This window comes from Acinonyx jubatus, chromosome E1, assembly GCF_027475565.1.
Source record: "Acinonyx jubatus isolate Ajub_Pintada_27869175 chromosome E1, VMU_Ajub_asm_v1.0, whole genome shotgun sequence".
Taxonomy (NCBI): Eukaryota; Metazoa; Chordata; class Mammalia; order Carnivora; family Felidae; genus Acinonyx; species Acinonyx jubatus.
The window spans coordinates 19,344,063-19,362,411 of NC_069397.1; positions in this window are offsets into that span (position 1 = coordinate 19,344,063).

The window sequence follows — 18,349 nt, forward strand, 5'->3', positions numbered from 1 at the left end:
AGTTTGACTCCCACCAAGACAGCAGAGTACAAGTCTGGGGCTGGTCACGCCCAGAGTTGAGGCTTTATGCAACCTTAAGCAAGTGATTTCCTTCCTGGAAGCTTCAATTGCCTTAGCTCTAAAATGGGAATGATATTTCCTACCTCCTGATGGTGCTCTGAGGACTGAGAAAGAATCCATGTAAAGGGGTTATCTCACTACAAGCAGGCTATATCACACCCAGCCCTCCTAATGCCCCAGAAGCAACTCCATTGATCTGACCAAAAAATACTAAAAACTTTTCCACTGGTGGATCTGGTTGTGAACTCTAGCAAATAACACACCAACTTATCTTAACAGTATGAAGAAACACTTGAAAGACTTAATAAGGGGCGCCTGAGTGGCTCAGTCGGTTAGGTGGCTGACTTCCGCTCAGGTCACGATCTCACAGTTCGTGAGTTCGAGCCCCGCATCGGGCTCTGTGCTGACAGCTCGGAGCCTAGAGCCTGCTTCAGAATCTGTGACTCCCCCATCTCTCTCTGTCCCCTCCCAGCTCATGCTCTGTCTCTGTCTCTCAAAAAAGAAATAAACGTTAAAAACAATTAAGGGAAAAAATAAAAGAAAGACTTAAAAGGTTTACATATTTCCCACGCCAGATTATCAGTCATTCCTTAACAATAAACTGACCTAGTTAAAAGAACAGATTCTGGGGTGCTTGTGTGGCTCAGTTGGTTGAGCATCGGACTCTTGATTTTGGCTCAGGTCATGATCCCAGGGTTATAAGATCGAGCCCTACCTCAGGCTCTGCACCATGGAGGCATGGAGCCTACTTAAGATTGTCTCTTTCTCTCTCTCTCTCTCTCTCTCCCCTTTGCCTTCTCCTCTCTCTCAAAAAAAAAGAACAGATTTTAGAAATAGCTTCAGATGGCCTCTTTACACAAAAATTTGTTGAAGAGGGCGCCTGAGTGGCTCAGTCGGTTAAGTGTCCGATTTCAGCTGAGGTCATGATCTCACAGTTCGTGAGTTCAAGCCCCGCGTCGGACTCTGGGCTGACAGCTCAGAGCCTGGAGCCTGCTTCGGATTCTGTGTCTCCCTCTGCCCCTCTGCTGCTTGCACTCTGTCTCTCGCATTGTCTCAAAATTAAATAAACATTAAAAAAAATTTTTTTTTAATTTGTTGAAGAAGAGTCTCCTATGTCATTCTCATTAGAAATGTATTTTCAGGGGCGTCTGAGTGGCTCAGTCGGTTAAGTGTCCGATTTCGGCTCAGGTCATGATTTCACAGTTCGTGGGTTCAAGCCCCATGTCATCTGTGCTGACATCTCAGAGCCTGTAGCCTGTTTCAGATTCTGTTGTCTCCCTCTCTCTCTGCCCCTCCCCTGTTCACGCTCAAAAATAAATAAACATTAAAAAAAAAATTTTTTTTAATGCATTTTCAGTCTCCAACCATTTATATCAAAGAAGGCCGGTGTATTATATGACTTAGGAGAACACTAGTTACTATAACATATGAACTTGAGAACTTCAGTGGCTGGGCACCTGGGTGGCTCAGTGGGTTGAGGGTGTCTGACTTCAGCTCAGGTCATGATCTCAAGGTTTGTGAGTTTGAACCCCACATCAGGCTCTCTGCTATCAGTGCAGAGCCTGCTTCAGATCTTCTGTCTCTCTCTCTCTCTCCCTCTCTTTCTCTGCACCTCTCTGCTTGCACTCTCTCTCTCTCTCAGAAATAAAAATAAACAAATAAACAAACAAACAAACATTTTTTAAAAAGAATGCCAGGGCCACCTGGGTGGCTCAGTCGGTTAAGTGCCAGACTTCGGCTCAGGTCATAATCTCGCGGTTCGTGGGTTCGAGCCCTGCGTCGGGCTCTGTGCTGACAGCTCAGAGCCTGGAGCCTGCTTGTGATTCTGTGTCTCCCTCTCTCTGCCCCTCCCCCACTCGTGCTCTGTCTCTCTCTCTCTCTCTCTCAAAAATTAAACATTAAAAAAAATTTAAAAAAAAAAGAATGTCAGTGGCAAAACAGGATAGAAATTTATTTCTCACTGGTTAATTTCAGTGTTCTAGTGGACAGGCAGCTTTTCTCCATGTCGGTGACTCTGAGACCCAAGCTTCTTCTGTCTTGTGGCTCTACATTCCCCTGGGACCTCTTTACAGCCAATGGAAAGATAACAAAAAAAAAGCAGAGACGCTCCACTGCTTCTTAAAAGTTGACCCACGAGGGACACCTGGGTGGCTTAGTTGGTTAAGCATCCAATTCTTGATCTCACAGTTCATGAGTTTGGGTCTTGCAGAGCCTGCTTGGGATTCTCTTTCTCTGCCTCTCCCCCCTTCAAAATGAATAAATAAACATTAAATAAAAAGTTGACCCCTGAGTAGTGCACATCACTTCCACCCACATGTCAATGATGAGAACTAGCCACATGGCCACAGTTGGTAGCAAGACTGGGAGAAAATATTTGCAAAAAATATATATTTGAGGGGCACCTGGCTGACTCAGCTGGCAGAGCATGTGAATCTTAATCTCAGGGGTATGGGTTTGGGCCCCACGTTGGGTGTAGAGATTACTTAAAAATAAAATCTTTAAAAAATATTTTTTTTATATTTAAATATATATATATTTGACAAAGTTCTTGTGTTGAGAATATATAAATAATATATATATTAGGAATGTATTATATGCAGGATATATATCTTGAATTTATACACAGAATATATAAAGAGCTCTTATAACTCAATAACAAGAACACCAACAACTCAGTTGGAAAATGGGCAAAAGACTTGAAAAGACACTTCACCAAAGAAAATATACAGACGGCAAGTAAGCACATGAAAAGATACTAAACATCATTGGCCATTAGGGAAGTTCAAATCAAAACCACAATCAGGTACAAGGGCACATCACTGGAATGGCTAAAATGCAAGTGTCCCAAGTGTTGACGAGGAAGTGGGAGCAACTGCAACTCACAGACGATGACGATGACAATGAAAAATGGTACAACCACTTTGGAAAACAGTTTGGAAATCTTCTTAAATATAAGATGCTTAAGGTTTTTTTTCTTTAATGTTTCTTCATTTTTGAGATAGAGAGTGAGCACGTGTGAGTGGGAGAGGGGCAGAGACAGAGGGGCACAGGGGATCTGAAGTGGGTTCTGTACTGACAGCAGCGAGCCAGATGCCAGGCTCAACCACACGAACCGTGAGGTCATGACCCGAGCTGAAGTCAGATGCTCAACCAACTGAGCACCCAGGTGCCCTGAAGATATTTACATTTTTAAAGTTATATATCACCGACCCCAATTATTTTAGAATATGCTTTTTCTTTCCAGAAATACATGGAACATTTAAGAAATTTGATTACATTAGGTCTCAACAATATCAGAAGATTGGTATCCTATAGACCACTTTCTCTGGTCACAATACAATTAAATTTGAAGTCAATTACAAGCACAAAAATAGGAAAAATGTATGCACAAATTAACTACATTTTTTAAAGTCATAGGTTAAATAATAAATCAGTGGAAATTTTTAAATATTCTATTTTTAAATAATAACAGTACTATATGTCAAAATACGAGAGTTTACCTAAAGCATTACAGTGCTAATTGGAAATATATACTTTTATATATTTATATTACATATTAAGTAACACACACACACACACACACACACACACACATAAAAAACTAGCAGAACAAACCCAAAGAAAGTTGTAAAGGAGAAAATAATTTTTAAAAGAAAGTAATAAAAATAAAAGCACGGTGGGGCGCCTGGGTGGCTCAGTCAGTTAAGCGTTCGACTTCGGCTCAGGTCACGATCTCACAGTTTGTGACTTCGAGCCCCACGTCAGGCTCTGTGCTGACAGCTCGCACCTTAGAGCCTGGAGCTCCATCTCTCTGCCCCTTCCCTACTTATGCTCTGTCTCTTTCTCTCTCAAATATAAATAAACATTAAAATGTTTTTTTTTTAAAATAAGAGCACAGAATAATGAAATAGAAAATAAAGGCATATACACAAAACCAATATTTGGTTCTTTTAACAGATTGATAATACTAACAAACCTTTGGCAACACTGACCTAGAAAAAGAATAACAGAAGGCATAGTATAGGTTGGAAAAATAGAGAATATTATAAACCATTTTATGTTAATAAATTTGAAAACTTAGAAACCATGGACAAATTCCCAGAAAAATAAGCAGACTCAAGAAGAAATTAAAAGCCTGAATAGTCCTATAACCATTAAGAAAATGGACTCAGCAGTTAAAATTTTTGCCACAAGGAAAACACCAGTTTACTAGTAACTTCTACCAATCTTTCAAGAACAATTAACTCCACTATCATACAAACCCTTTCAAATTATAATAAAGGAAGAAACACCCCCCCATTCATGTTAGCATATAATTCAGGTTAGCATAAAATTAATGCCTAACTGACAAGGACAGTGCACAAAAGAAAAATTATGAGACAATTTCACTGATGGACATAGTTGCAAAATGCTTTTTTAAGAGTTAGCAGGACCCACAACTCTATGGTCAACTAATCTTCGACAAAGCAGGAAAGAATATCCAATGGGGAAAAAAAAAACAGTCTCTTCAACAACTGGTGTTGGGAAAACTGGACAGCAACATGCAAAAGAAGAAAACTGGACCATTTTCCTTACACCATACACAAAAATAAATTCAAAATGAATGAAAGACCTAAATGTGAGACAGGAAATCATCAAAATCCTAGAAGAGAACACAGGCATCTTTGACATCAGCTGTAGCAAATTCTTACTAGATACATCTCCTAAGGCAAGGGAAACAAAAGCAATAATAAACTACTGGGACTTCATTAAGATAAAAAGCTTCTGCATGGTGAAGGAAACAATCAACAAAATTAAAAGGCAACCTTTGAAATGGAGCCTGCTTGGGATGTTTGCAAATGACATACATGATAAAAAGTTAGTATCCAAAATATATAAAGAACTTATAAATCTCAACACCCAAAAAACAAATAATCCAGTAATGGGTAGGAGACACAAATAGACACTTTTCCAAAGAAGACATCAGATGGCTAACAGACACATGAAAAAATACTCAACATCACTCATCATCAGGGAAATACAAATCAAAACCACAATGAGGGGCACCTGGGTGGTTCAGTCGGTTAAGCATCTGGCTTCAGTTCAGGTCATGATCTCAGTTTGTGAGTTCGAGCCCCGTGTCGGGCTCTGTGCTGACAGCTCAGAGCCTGGAGCCTGCTTCAGATTCTGTGTCTCCCCCTCTCTCTCTGCCCCGACCCCACTCACGCTCTGTCTCTCTCTCAAAAATAAATAAACGTTAAAAAAAATAAAAAAAAAAAACACAATGAGAGCACCTCACACCTGTCAGAATGGCTAAAATTAATGACACAGGAAACAACAGTGTTGGCGAGGATGCAGAGAAAGAGGAACCCTCTAACACTGTTGGTGGGAATGCAAACTGGTGCAGCTACAGTGGAAAATAGTATGGAGGTTCCTCAAAAAGTTAAAAATAGAATTACCTTACCATTGAGCAATTGTACTACTAGGTATTTACCCAAAGGATACAAAAATACTGATTCAGGGTTGCCTGGGTGGCTCAGTTGGTTAAGCGTCCAACTCCTGATTTTAGCTCAGGTCATGATCTCACAGTTTGTGAGTTCAAGCCCGAGTTGGCCTCTTTGATGAGAGTGCGGAGCCTGCTTGGGATTCTCTCTTTCTCTCTCTCTCTCTCTCTCTCTCTCTTCCCCTCCCCTGTTCGTGCTGTCTCTCACTCTTTCTCTCTCAAAATAAATAAATATTTAAAAAATGTTGATTCAAAGGGATACATGCACCCCCATGTTTATTGCTATAATATTGCAACATTATCAACAATAGCCAAATTATGGAATCAGTTCAAATGTCCATCAACTGAAAAATAGATAAAGAAGATGTGGTGTGTGTGTGTGTGTGTGTGTGTGTGTGTGTGTGTGTGTGTGTGTGTATAATGGAATATCACTCAACCATCAAAAAGAATGAAATCTTGCCATTTGCAATGACGTGGATGGAGCTTGAATGTATTATGCTAAGCAAAATAAGTCATTCAGAGAAAGACAAATCCCATATGATTTTACTCATATAGGGAATTTAAGAAACAAAACAGTGGAACATGGGTGGGGGCGGGGGGGTGGGGAAGAGAGAGGTAAAACATAAAACAGACTCTTAATTCTAGAGAGAAAACTGAGAGATGCTGGAGGGGAGGTGGGGACTGGATGGGTTAAACAGCTGATGGGGATTAAGGAGGGCACCCCACGCTGAGCATAGAGCCTGTTTTAGATTCTCTCTCTCCCTCTGCCCCTCTCCCCATGTCACACTCTCTCTCTAAAAAAAAAAGAAAAGAAAAAGAAAAAGGAAAAATTTTAAATTTAAAAAAGATGTGGAAGAAAAAATTAATTAATTAATTAAATGATAAAAATAAAAATTAGCAAACTAATTCTGGCAATGTATAAAACAGTCATGGCCAAGTTGTGCTTGTTGCAGGAATACAAGACAGTTTTAATGTGAGAAAATCAAACCCATAATTCACACGGATTAAAGGAGAAAAAAATGATCATCTCAGTAAATTAAAACATTTTTGATAAATTTAAATATCCATTCACGGGACGCCTGGGTGTCTCAGTAGTTAAGCATCTTACTTCAGCTCAGGTTATGATCTCATGTTCATGAACTCGAGCCCCACGTTGGGCTCTGTACTGACAGCTCAGAGCCTGGAGCCTGCTTCAGAGCCTGTGTCTCCCTCTCTGTCTGCCCCTCCCTCGCTTGCACTCTATCTCTATCTCTCTCTCTCTCCCTCTCAAAAATAAATAAACATTAAAAAGATTTTTTAAATATCCATTCATGACCAAATAACGGTCCTGGTCAAAGGGTCAAAAATAAATCCTTACAAAGCTAGAAGCAGAATTTCCTAAACCTCCTACAGTATATCTACAGAAAACTTATAGCAAAAATCCCATGTAATGGTGAAACATTGAACATTTTTCCCTTTGAGACCAAAAAAAGAGTAACTGCTTATATTTTCATTCAACATTGTACTGGAGGAAGAGAAGAGAAAGCATAAGACTGAAAAGAAGAAATAAACACTCATTATTCATATATATTAACCACTACATGGAAAACACAAAAATCTATAGAGAAATTACTAGCTGTAGTCAGAGAGTTTAGCAAGGTTGCTGAACAACAACAAAAAAATCAATAGACAAAAGTCAATGAATTTCTACAATCAGCAACAAATAAAAAAGTAATTTTTAAAAAGATAACCATGCCAAAGATATTAACTGCAATGAATAAATCTAATAAAAGCTATGTAAGTACTTTATAGAGAAAATCATAAACCCTTTTAAAACACATTATAGAAGATCTAAAAAACGGGGGGTTTCATGGATACCTTTTCATTTTATGTTTCTGCTAAATGTTCAAAATTAACTCTTTGAAAACACACATAAAAACAATTTTAATTTTTTTAAGTTTATTTTGAGAGAGAGAGTGAGTAGTGTTGTGAGCATGTGACTGTGTACAAGTGGGGGAGGGGCGGAGAGAGAGGGAGAGAGAATCCCAAGCAGGCTCCATGCTGTCAGCATGCAGCCTGACTTAAGACTCGAGCTCACGAACTGTGAGATCATGACCTGAGCCGAAATCCAGAGTCAGACACGTAACTGACTGAGCCATCCAGGCGCCCCAGAACAATTTTGATTTTTAAGGTTTTTATTATATTCATTCAAATATCGCTGGCCTATCTACGGAGCACCCGGACAAAAACAATTACGGTTAAATTCGGTCACAGTAACTGTTTTACCAGTTTCAGTAATAGGAATTACATAGCTGTACACATATTTTTTAATCTTGTCATCATGAGGGTACATGTGTCAAGGTAGGAGGATAAAACACATTTAACGTTTTGTTGATTTGATGCATAACTTCTAAATATTTGGACATATTGTCATCTGTGGGCCTCCTGTGTTCTTGACATGGGCCCTGCGGACGTTAGGGGGCAGGCCTGATGAGGGGCAATGCAGAGGTCCTGGCTGTGGTCAGGGAACCCATCTCTGGCTCCTGCGGACTTTCGTGGAGGGCACCAGTCCAGGTGAGTCCTACTTGGGAAGGTCAGTCACGCCCCATGAAGATGGTTCCTGAGAAGAAGCTGGCAGGGGTTGGGGAGGTGGGGGCAGGTAGGGGGAGGCCCTATGGGCAAACCAATTCATGCTGCTAAGTGAGGAACCTAAGTATTTGAGGCTCCTTACTCTGTTGAGTCAGGTCTGGACGATGGTCATGTTTGCCAGGAAGTTCTAGAGAGAAGTCTGGGGATCACGAGAAAGAGAAACAATTGTTCCTTTCTGCCCATGCTTGAGCAAAATCTGACATTCACTCAACAAACACTTCCAGAGTGCTAATCAGCATCGGCATGAACACCAGTAAGATTTACTGAGCATTGATGTCCCCGGTCCCTGTGAGGTGACTTTTACATACAACCATCTAAAATACACATTATACACAACAGCCATGTGAATTAGGAGCTGTTATTTTCCCAGTTTTACAGATGATGAAACTGAAGCTTGATATGAAGTGATTTGTCCAGGGTCATCCAGTTTGTACACGACAGAGCCAGGATTTGAGTCTGGATCAGCTTGGGTGTCTCTGGGTCTACACCCTGTGCTGAGTGCCAGCACCGAAATTATAGAAGTGAGTCAGTCAGACTCACCCTCACCTGCGAGGACGTCATGGTCTAGTGGGAGAGTCAAACGTGCACGTAGATACGTTTTGATAAACCAACCTGAATAAAGCTAGATCAACAAGACGGACATCTAGACAAAACAAAGCAAATGAGCTGGGAACGAGAAGAGATGTTGGATTGGCAGTGACAGCCTATCAGACTCTAGAAAGGGATCACACAGAAACAGAGTGGGTGAGCCGTAACCAAGCTAGGTTAATGTTAGATTGTGCAAGACTTCTAACGCCTAGCGAAAGGGTTTGGACTTTATCATCCAGTTAATGTTAAGGTAGAGGAGTGACACTAAAAACATAGCATTAAGATTCATTTCTGTCCTCTGAGTTCAGTGGGTGGAGTGGGCACAACTAATGGCAGGATAACCAGCGGACCAGTGAGGAAGCCCCAGGCATGCAGTCATCTGGCCTTAAGGCAGGGCCTTGGCCGTCAGGGAGAAAGGAAATGGAGACAATGAGCTCAGTAAAGAAAGTCTAGATAGATAGGGCTTGCCCTTGGTTGGCTAGCCAAGGGGAACTAGTTAAGATGAAGACTAGGAAAAAGAATGGCGCACCACCAGGAATGCAGGATAGCCTTTAAAAATGGTTATGAACAGGGGTGCCTGGGTGGCTCAGTCAGTTAAGTGTAAGTGTCTGACTTCAGCTCAGGTCATGATCTCGCAGTCTGTGGGTTCGAGCCTCACGTCGAGCTCTGTGCTGACAGCTCGGAGCCCGGAGCCTGCTTCAGATTCTGTGTCTCCCTCATTCTCTCTCTCTGTCCCTCCCCCCAGTCACACCCCCTCTGTCACTCTGTGTCTCTCAAAAATGAATAAGTGTTAAAAAACATTTTCTTAATGGTTATGAGCATTACATAGCAATATGGGGAAATGTTATGATATTACAGTAAGTGAAAAGAACGGAATTTTTTATTTTTATTATTTTTATTTTTATTTTTTAACGTTTATTTATTTTTGAGACAGAGAGAGACAGAGCATGAACGGGGGAGGGTCAGAGAGAGGGAGACACAGAATCCGAAACAGGCTCCAGGCTCTGAGCTGTCAGCACAGAGCCCGACGCGGGGCTCAAACTCACGGACCGCGAGATCGTGACCTGAGCCGAAGTCGGCCGCTCAACCGACTGAGCCACCCAGGCGCCCCAAGAACAGAATTTTTTAAATCACATGTGCCTGTGATTACAGATATCTTTTTAAAGCACAAGAAAGAGGGGCGCCTGAGTGGCTCAGTCAGTTAAGCATCCAACTTCGGCTCAGGTCATGATCTTGCAGTTCGTGAGTTCGAGCCCCGCATCAGGCTCTGTGCTGACCGCTCGGAGCCTGGAGCCTGCTTCGGATTCTGTGTCTCCCTCTCCTTCTGTCCCTCCCCTGCTCATGCTCTGTCTCTCTCTGTCTCAAAAATAAATAAAACATTAAAATTTTTACAAAAATAAATAAATAAATAAATAAAGCACAAGAAAGAGGGGAGCCTGAGTGACTCAGTCAGTTAAGTGTCCAACTTCAGCTCAGGTCATGATCTCATGGTTCCTGAGTTTGAGCCCCACATCGAGTTCTGTGCTGACAGCTCAGAGTCTGGAGCCTGCTTCGGATTCTGTGTGTGTGTGTGTCTCTCTCTCTGCCCCTCCCCTGCATGCACTCTGTCTCTCTCTCTCAAAAATAAACAAACATTAAGGTTGATTACTCTTTAAAAAATAATAATGATAAAATAAAACACAAGAAAGAATAAACCAAACAGATTAGTTATCCTACTCCAAAAACTTCTTTCTACTTGGTTAGTGTTTTGGACTGAATTGTGTCCCCCTCCCGTCAAAATTCATATGTGGAAGCCCTAACACCCAGTGTAATTGTATCTGGAGACAGGACCTTTAAGGGGTAACTAAAGTTAAATGAGGGTTTGGCCCTGATCTGGTAGGACTGGTGTCCTTCTAAGAAGAAGAAGAGACACCAGGGCTCTCTCTCTGCCTCCACACGTGCCCAAAGAAAAGGCCAAGTGAGCACATAGCAAGAAGGCACCATCTTCAAGCGGAGGAGAGAGGCTTTACCAGGAACCAAGACTACTGGCACCTTGATCTTGGACGTCTGTTGCTGGATTTGTGGTTTAAGCAGCCCAGTCTGTAGGATTTTGTTATGGCAACCTGAGTGGATCCATCCAGTCTGCTAATCAGACACCAAGCCCTGCCGATTCCTCCTTTGCAATTCTTACGATCATGGCTTCCTTCCTCGCCATTCCCACTGCAAGCGTGGCTCAAGGCCACCTTGTGCCCATATGAATGCAATCGGTTCTTTCATCTTTCTGGCTCTGCACTTCCGGACTTGCTTCTCATACTCCCATCCACAAACTCTTACCTAGCTCCACCCTGACTATCATCTCAAACTTCGGAGGCATTTGAATCTGACAACTGATATTTTCCTCTAGCACCAACCCTCAGTTCCCTCTTCCTAGAACGCTCGGCGCTCACCTCTCAGGTGCAAGTTCTCTGGCCTCTCCAGGTGAACTACAGTTTTTTCATCGTAGGTGTGGAAAGATATCCAGTGCAGACAGGCACTCAAATGGCTGGAGGGAAGACAGTCTCTTTCCACCTCTCTGCCTCATCTCTGCCTGTCTTTCCTTAGCTCCATATGCCCAGGCTTGTACCGCAGACAGCATTTTCCCCATGGAGGGAAAGAGGACCGTCGGCAGCCTTAAGCCTAAAGCATCCTAGCTTACCACACTTCATGGGAAAACAAAGTTTCTTTCTCTTAGCATCCACGTGTCAAAATCCGAGAGGGACTGTGACTGGTCCTTCTTGGGTCAAGTGCAAGAGGTAGATTCTAACAGGCCAGAGCTAGGTCACAATACTGTAGTTTGCAAGAACAAGAGAAGCCCCTAAAAGAGAAAAAGATGTTGAGCAGATAAAAGCAAATGTCAGGGCACCTGGGTGGCTCAGTCGGTTAAGCGTCTGACTCTTGATTTCAACTCAGGTCATGATCTCACGCTTTGTGAGATCGAGCCCCGAGTCTGCGCTGTCAGCACAGAGCCTGCTTGGGATTCTTTCTCTCTCTCTCTCTCTCTCTGCCCCTTCCCCACTCTCTTTCTCTCTCAAAATAAATAAATAAGTAAACATTTTAAAAAAGATAAAAGTAAATGTCAGGTCTTCCAGGCAATACCAGCCCAGCACACAGGACAGCCTGCCCAGGGTCACGGTCACTGACTTGGCTGCATCCCGGAAAACTGAATCAAACAGCACCTCCCTAGACAGAGCCCAACACCCTGTACTCCCCCGCACCCTCTGGGCCATAGGTAATCTATTCCAATTGGTAATCCAATACAGAAGCATTTGTGCATTTCTTGGAACAATGGAAATGTTTTTCTTCCACAATGATTCATACAAGCCTGGCTGTGGGGTTTTACAAAGAAGGGAAAACAGATACTGACATCTCGGATGCAGAACTCTGAGTTCTTCCAGAACACAGCTGGGCCCCAATTTGACAAGGAAGGATCTGCTTCATGATACAAAGGGGAAAAATGTGTCCCGGCTTTAAAGTTAGGCTAACACTGGATTAGAGCACAAAATACATCTTCAGAAGCTGTGTCCTGAGAGGTCCTTTAACTATGGTAAGCCAAGGCTGGCGACGGGAAAGTGAATTGGCACACGTATACATTGTTAGGGGGCATGCAAACTAGCCTTTCCAGGAGTGATGTCTTTAAATGCCAATACCCTTTGACCCACAAATTTCATTTCCAGGAATTCACTCTAAGCAAACAAAAAAAGCTGTTCACTGCGGTATTATTTATGACAGTGAAAATTTAGGAGCAACATGAAGGAATGCTTAGATGTCTTTATGGTGAATCCTCTCCACGGGATATTTTTCAGCAATTAAAAATGACATCTAGGGGTGCCTGGGTGGCTCAGTGAGTGAAGCATGTGACTCTTGATTTCAGCTCAGGTCATGATCTCTGGTTCACGGAATCGAGCCCCATGTGGGGCTCTGCACTGACATCTCGAAGCTGCTTGGGATTCTCTCTCTCCTGCTCTCTGCCCCTCCCCCACTTGTGCATGCATATGCATACATGCACTGTCCCTCTCTCAAAATAAGTAAGCAAACATTTTTTAAAAATCAAAATACTATTTCTGATTTTCAGTTTGTCAGAGCTCAAAGACATTGTTAACAATCTGTGTTGGTGATGGTATGGGAAACATGTACTTTTACATGTTATTTAACTGGCAATCGGATAGTATCTATCAAAACTTAAAGTGTACATTTTAAAACAAATCTGCCGACTTGGCAAAATTTCACTGCCAGGAACTTATCCTACAGATATTACTGACACATGTGCATAAAAAGTAAGTCCGTTGCTTGAAACACTGTCTATAAGAACAAAAGAAAGGACTAATCCTCAGTAGGAGAGTGGATAATACATTATGGTACATCCATGCAATATATATACTATTAGCTGTTAAAAAGAAAGACCATGTCAAAACCATATGTGCTTTTGTGGGATGATTGCCAAGATATAGTCAGTGAAAAAAATCAAGAAAGGAAAAAAAAAATGAAGAATGCAAAACAGTATGTCTGGTCTTCCACTATTTGCCTAGGAAAAAAGCTCATTTCTGTTTGAATATGCACAGACTTTCACAAGATACACAAGCAAGCGATTACAATGTTTCCTCTGGGGAGGATGACTGAGGTCAAGGGTGACAAAGAGACTTTTCATTGTACACTGGGTAATATGTGAATTTTTTAAAATCATGAGTGTGTATTTCCTTTAAAAGAAAAAAAGATAAAAATTGGGGTGCCTGGATGGCTCAGTCGGTTAAGCATCCAACTTCGGCTCAGGTCATGATCTCACAGTTCGTGAGTTCAAGCCCTGCGTCAGGCTCTGTGCTGACAGCTCAGAACCTGGAGCCTGCTTCAGATTCTGTGTCTCTCTCTCTCTCTCTCTGCCCCTCCCCAGCTCATGCTCTGTCTCTATCTCTCTCTCCCTCTCTCTCTCTCTCTCAAACATAAACATTAGAAAAATAATAATAAAATAAAAAATAATTTAAAAAGACAAAAATAAAATACATGGGCTCTAAAAAGGATATCTATGTATGCTTACAGTTACATAGATAAATACCTATATCATTCTCTTAAGTGAGAAAGGTAAGTTAAAGATTGTATATATGGTATATTCACAGTTATGTAAAAGGAGGAAAAATGTTTGGAGAAAAAAGACTGGACGAAAATGAGGAAACGTACCAAAATGTTAATGTTGGGACTAAGCCTGACTTATCTTTTAACTTTTTCTGTAGTTTCCAAAATGTCTTTAATAATCACATTTCACTTTACAATGGAAAAAATAAACTTTAAAAAGCTACGTCAAATTAAAATACAGTATCCACCCATCTTTGCAGTCCAAATGCAGAAGGTAAAATCAGAGAGACAAGAAGTTAATATACCACTCAAACTCCTTTTGACTCCATGATTCTGCATTAATGAAGTTGTGATTTTTTTCTCCTTTTTACTTTCTCCAGCTTGGCAAGTGCTGCCGACAAAGACAAGACATAGTTCATCAATCAGCCAAAAGGAAACTGTATTTATAATACCCAATATAATGACTATGCAGCTGAATGAGCTTTATCAGACATTACTGCATTGCAAACTGATACCACCTTTTTGGAAAGCAATTTGGCTATATAAACTTGCAACTATAAAAGGTGACCCAGTAATTTGACTTCTGGAATCCTAGGGAAGAAACCTGAAATACTAGCATAGTTTATGCGAAAAGATCTTAGTTAAGAATGGTATGCAGGAGCGCCTGAGTGGCCCAATCAGTTCAGTGTCCAACTTTGGCTCAGGTCATGATCTCACAATTCGTGAGTTTAAGCCCCGTGTTGGGCTCCACACTGGTGGTGCAGAGCCTGCTTGGGATTCTCTCTCTCCCCCTCTCTGTCTCTGCCCCTTCCCTGAGGGCTCTCTCTCTCTCTCTCTCTTTCAATAATAAATAAATAGGGGCGCCTGGGTGGCTCAGTCGGTTGAGCATCCGACTTTGGCTCAGGTCATGATCTCACGGTTTGTGAGTTCGAGCCCCGCATCAGACTCTGTGCTGACAGCTCAGAGCCTGGAGCCTGCTTCAGATTCTGTGTGTGTCTCTCTCTGCCCCTACCCACTCACATTCTGTCTCTCTCTCCTTCAAAAATAAATGAACATTAAAAAAACAATTTTAAGTAAATAAACTTTAAAAAAAAGACTGGAATGCAACCATTAAAAAAGTACAATTATGAAGAGCATGTGGCAACAGGGGAAAATGTTTATGCTACAGTGTTTGCATGTGAAAGAAAAAGAACACAGACACGCATATATGGACATGCGTAGATCAGATCATTACAACCACTTCATAAAATGCCCATGAAAAAAGCCCCAGAAGGAAGTACATCAACATGGTCACAATACTTGCATTTAGGTGGTAGGATCTTGGGGAAGTTCTGGGGATTTTTCTCCTTTTCTCTTTTCCAAAATGCTTATAATGTATCCTTTGTTAAAATGATATACTTATAAATACTTAAAAATTTGAAGTCTGGGCTGTTCCACAGGAAATGATTACCCTTTCTGTCACTGAGTCTCTATGTCCCATTAGTGAAAACAAAGGCCCTTCACCTCATGTAATAATAACAGTCACTGATATTTATTACGCAACCACCTTCTGCCAAGTGGTGGTCACATATTTTAGTTCGATTAATCCAGTGAAGTAGAGATTCTTATTACCATTTTTGCAGATGGGGACAATTGAGACGCAGGCTAAACAATACAACGAAGAGGTGACAGCATCAGGAGCAAACCCAGGTCCTTCTCACCTCAAACCCAGTGCTTCCCACCATGTCACAATAACTACCCAAAACAGTTCTTGGGGTCCAGCGTGTGCCACAAGAGTGCTAATGCTTTATATACTTTTTTTTTTCATTTATTAACCCTGTAGATATAGATGGTGTTCTCATTTTATAAATGAGGAAACAGCAGCTAAGGGAGCTTAAGGGACCAACATACCACACAGTTGGTAAGTGGCAGAACAAGGATTCTGACCCAAGTTGGCCTATGTTGGTAACCATGATGCTCTTGTGCCTTCCCACGACAAGGAAAACGCAGACACTCTGAGCCTGGGAACATGGGGCACCATCCCCGGCACAGCCACTGTCAAGAAAAGGAAGCATCTGGCAGGAAGGTGAACACAGTAGGAGGTGGGTTCCCGGGCTGTCCCGGCCAGGCGGGGCCGGCTCTGTGCACACCCACACACCTGAGGCCCCAGGCTGGATGAGTGGGGCTGTGCAGAGACATCCATGTGGCCTGGCCTAGGGCCAGCACAGATGTCACGCCCTCCTGCCAGCACTGATAGTGCTCATGCTAACCTGCCAAAAAAGCCTGAAGAAAAGCCGATAAAGCTCTCTTTAAGGATTCCTGGTTCTCGGGTGTGTGGAGAGACAACGCTGGTGGAAAATTCCAGCGCCACCTGGCTTGGCGAAAGACAGTGAGGTCTCGCGCGTCCTTGACCCCCAGGAGCCATAGGGCCCTGCTGGGACCTGAAATCCAGGACGAGGCTGGAGCTTTGTGCCTGGACCCAGAGGCTGAGCAAACAATACGTTATAGGACTCAAACTCTCGCAGGGAACAGGAAGCCCAGGTCAGCCTTGGGGTGGCCAAACCAGAGGGACTCAGGCCAGAGGCCAAGGGAGGCCTGAGAATGGTCAGAGGGCATCTGAGTTGGGGGCAGAGCTGAGTGGACAGACCGGCCCCAAAGAGAGCTCTGAGGATACAGAATATTGGGGACCCTCAAACACTGCTGGTACAAGTGACCCTGGACCCAGGCCTTTGAAAGACAGCTTGGTGTTACCTGGGACGCATCCTGTGGCACAGTGACTCTGCCCATCATAACATACTCAGAGAAGCCCTTCCACCACATGGGCCCCAGAAAGTTCGTAGGAGTGCTCCTCATAAAAACAAAAGCCACAAAAGGCCCAAACATCCATGGACATGAGAATGTACCAAAAATATGTACACTCTAGGGGAGCCTGGGTGGCTCCGTTAGTCAAACGTCCAACTCTTGATCTCAGCTCAGCTCTTGATCTCAGAGCCGTGAGTTCAAGTCCCACACTGGGGCCCCACATACATATGGGGCACCTGAGTGGGCTCAGTTGATTAAGTGTCTGACTCTTGATTTTGGCTCAGGTCATGATCTCGTGGTTTGTGAGTTCGGGTCGCACATTGGGCTCTGCTCAGGCAGCATACAGCCTGCTAGGGATCCTCTCTCTCTGCCCCTCCCGGGCTCATGTTTTCTCTCTCTCTGTCTCTCTCTCCCTCTGCCCAATAAATAAATAAACTTAAAAATATACAGTCTATGCATATACTGAAATACTATATAGCCACGAAAACAAGTGAATCCCATAAGCACACTGCAAACACATTGTAAAATAAAGCAAATCGCCATATAATATATTCGGTGTGATTTCATTTAGAAGAAGTCCAAAAAACTCTCCAGACCGAACAACATCTTGATTAGGGACGCAGGCTCAAGTTGTAAAATCAGACAAGTGAGAGAATGACGAGCACAAAATTCATGGTGGTCACCTGCAAGGGTACTGAGTAGACAGGGTGGAATGTGGGACACACAGGGTGTTTTGAAAGTACTGGAAATAGGGGTGCCTGGGTGGCACAGTCGGTTAAGCGTCTGACTTCAGCCAGGTCACGATCTCGCGGTCTGTGAGTTCGAGCCCCGCGTCGGGCTCTGGGCTGATGGCTCAGAGCCTGGAGCCTGTTTCCAATTCTGTGTCTCCCTCTCTCTCTGCCCCTCCCCCGTTCATGCTCTGTCTCTCTCTGTCCCAAAAATAAATAAACGTTGAAAAAAAAAATTTTTTTTTAATAAAAAAAAAGAAAGTACTGGAAATAGTGTCTTTGCTGAGTTAGGTGCTGGGCACTGGGTATTTATCTTCATTCTTTTTCTTTGAGCTGACCCCATGTATTACATATACACTCACGTGTATACATAAAATACTTCAGATTTAAAAAGGAGACCTCAAGAAAAATCACATTAGTGAGCTGTTGCTTGTTAAATGGAGGTGGCCCCACACTGGCCAGCCGGCCCCGCTCTGACCAGCCCCGCTGACTGTGAACGCCCAGAGGAGGGAGGGTATGGGCGCAGGCTGGCCTAGGGAAAGGGAGTGCAGAGGACAAAGGGCACGTCTGAAGTTAGAAGGCTGAGTTCAAATGCCATCTTTGCTACCAGTTGCTGCAGGACTCTGGGCAAGTAACTAAACTTCTCTGAGATTGGGGCACCTGGGTGGCTCAGTCAGCTAAGTGTCCGACTTGGGCTCAGGTCACGAACTCGTGGTCCGTGAGTTTGAGCCCCACGTCGGGCTCTGTACTGACGGCTCAGAGCCTGGAACCTGCATCAGATTCTGTGTCTCCCTCTATCTCTGCCCCTCCCCTGCTCGCACTCTGCCTCTCTCTCTCTCAAAATTAACCCTAAGTATAATTATTATTATTGTTATAAACGAAGATAAAAAGAATAAACTTCTCTGAGAGTAAGTGTCACTTGCAATAGGAGGCGTAAGCTAAGAAAGACCCTAGGCTTTTATCCCTGAATCTTTAGCACAACAGCATCTTGTTTGGCACA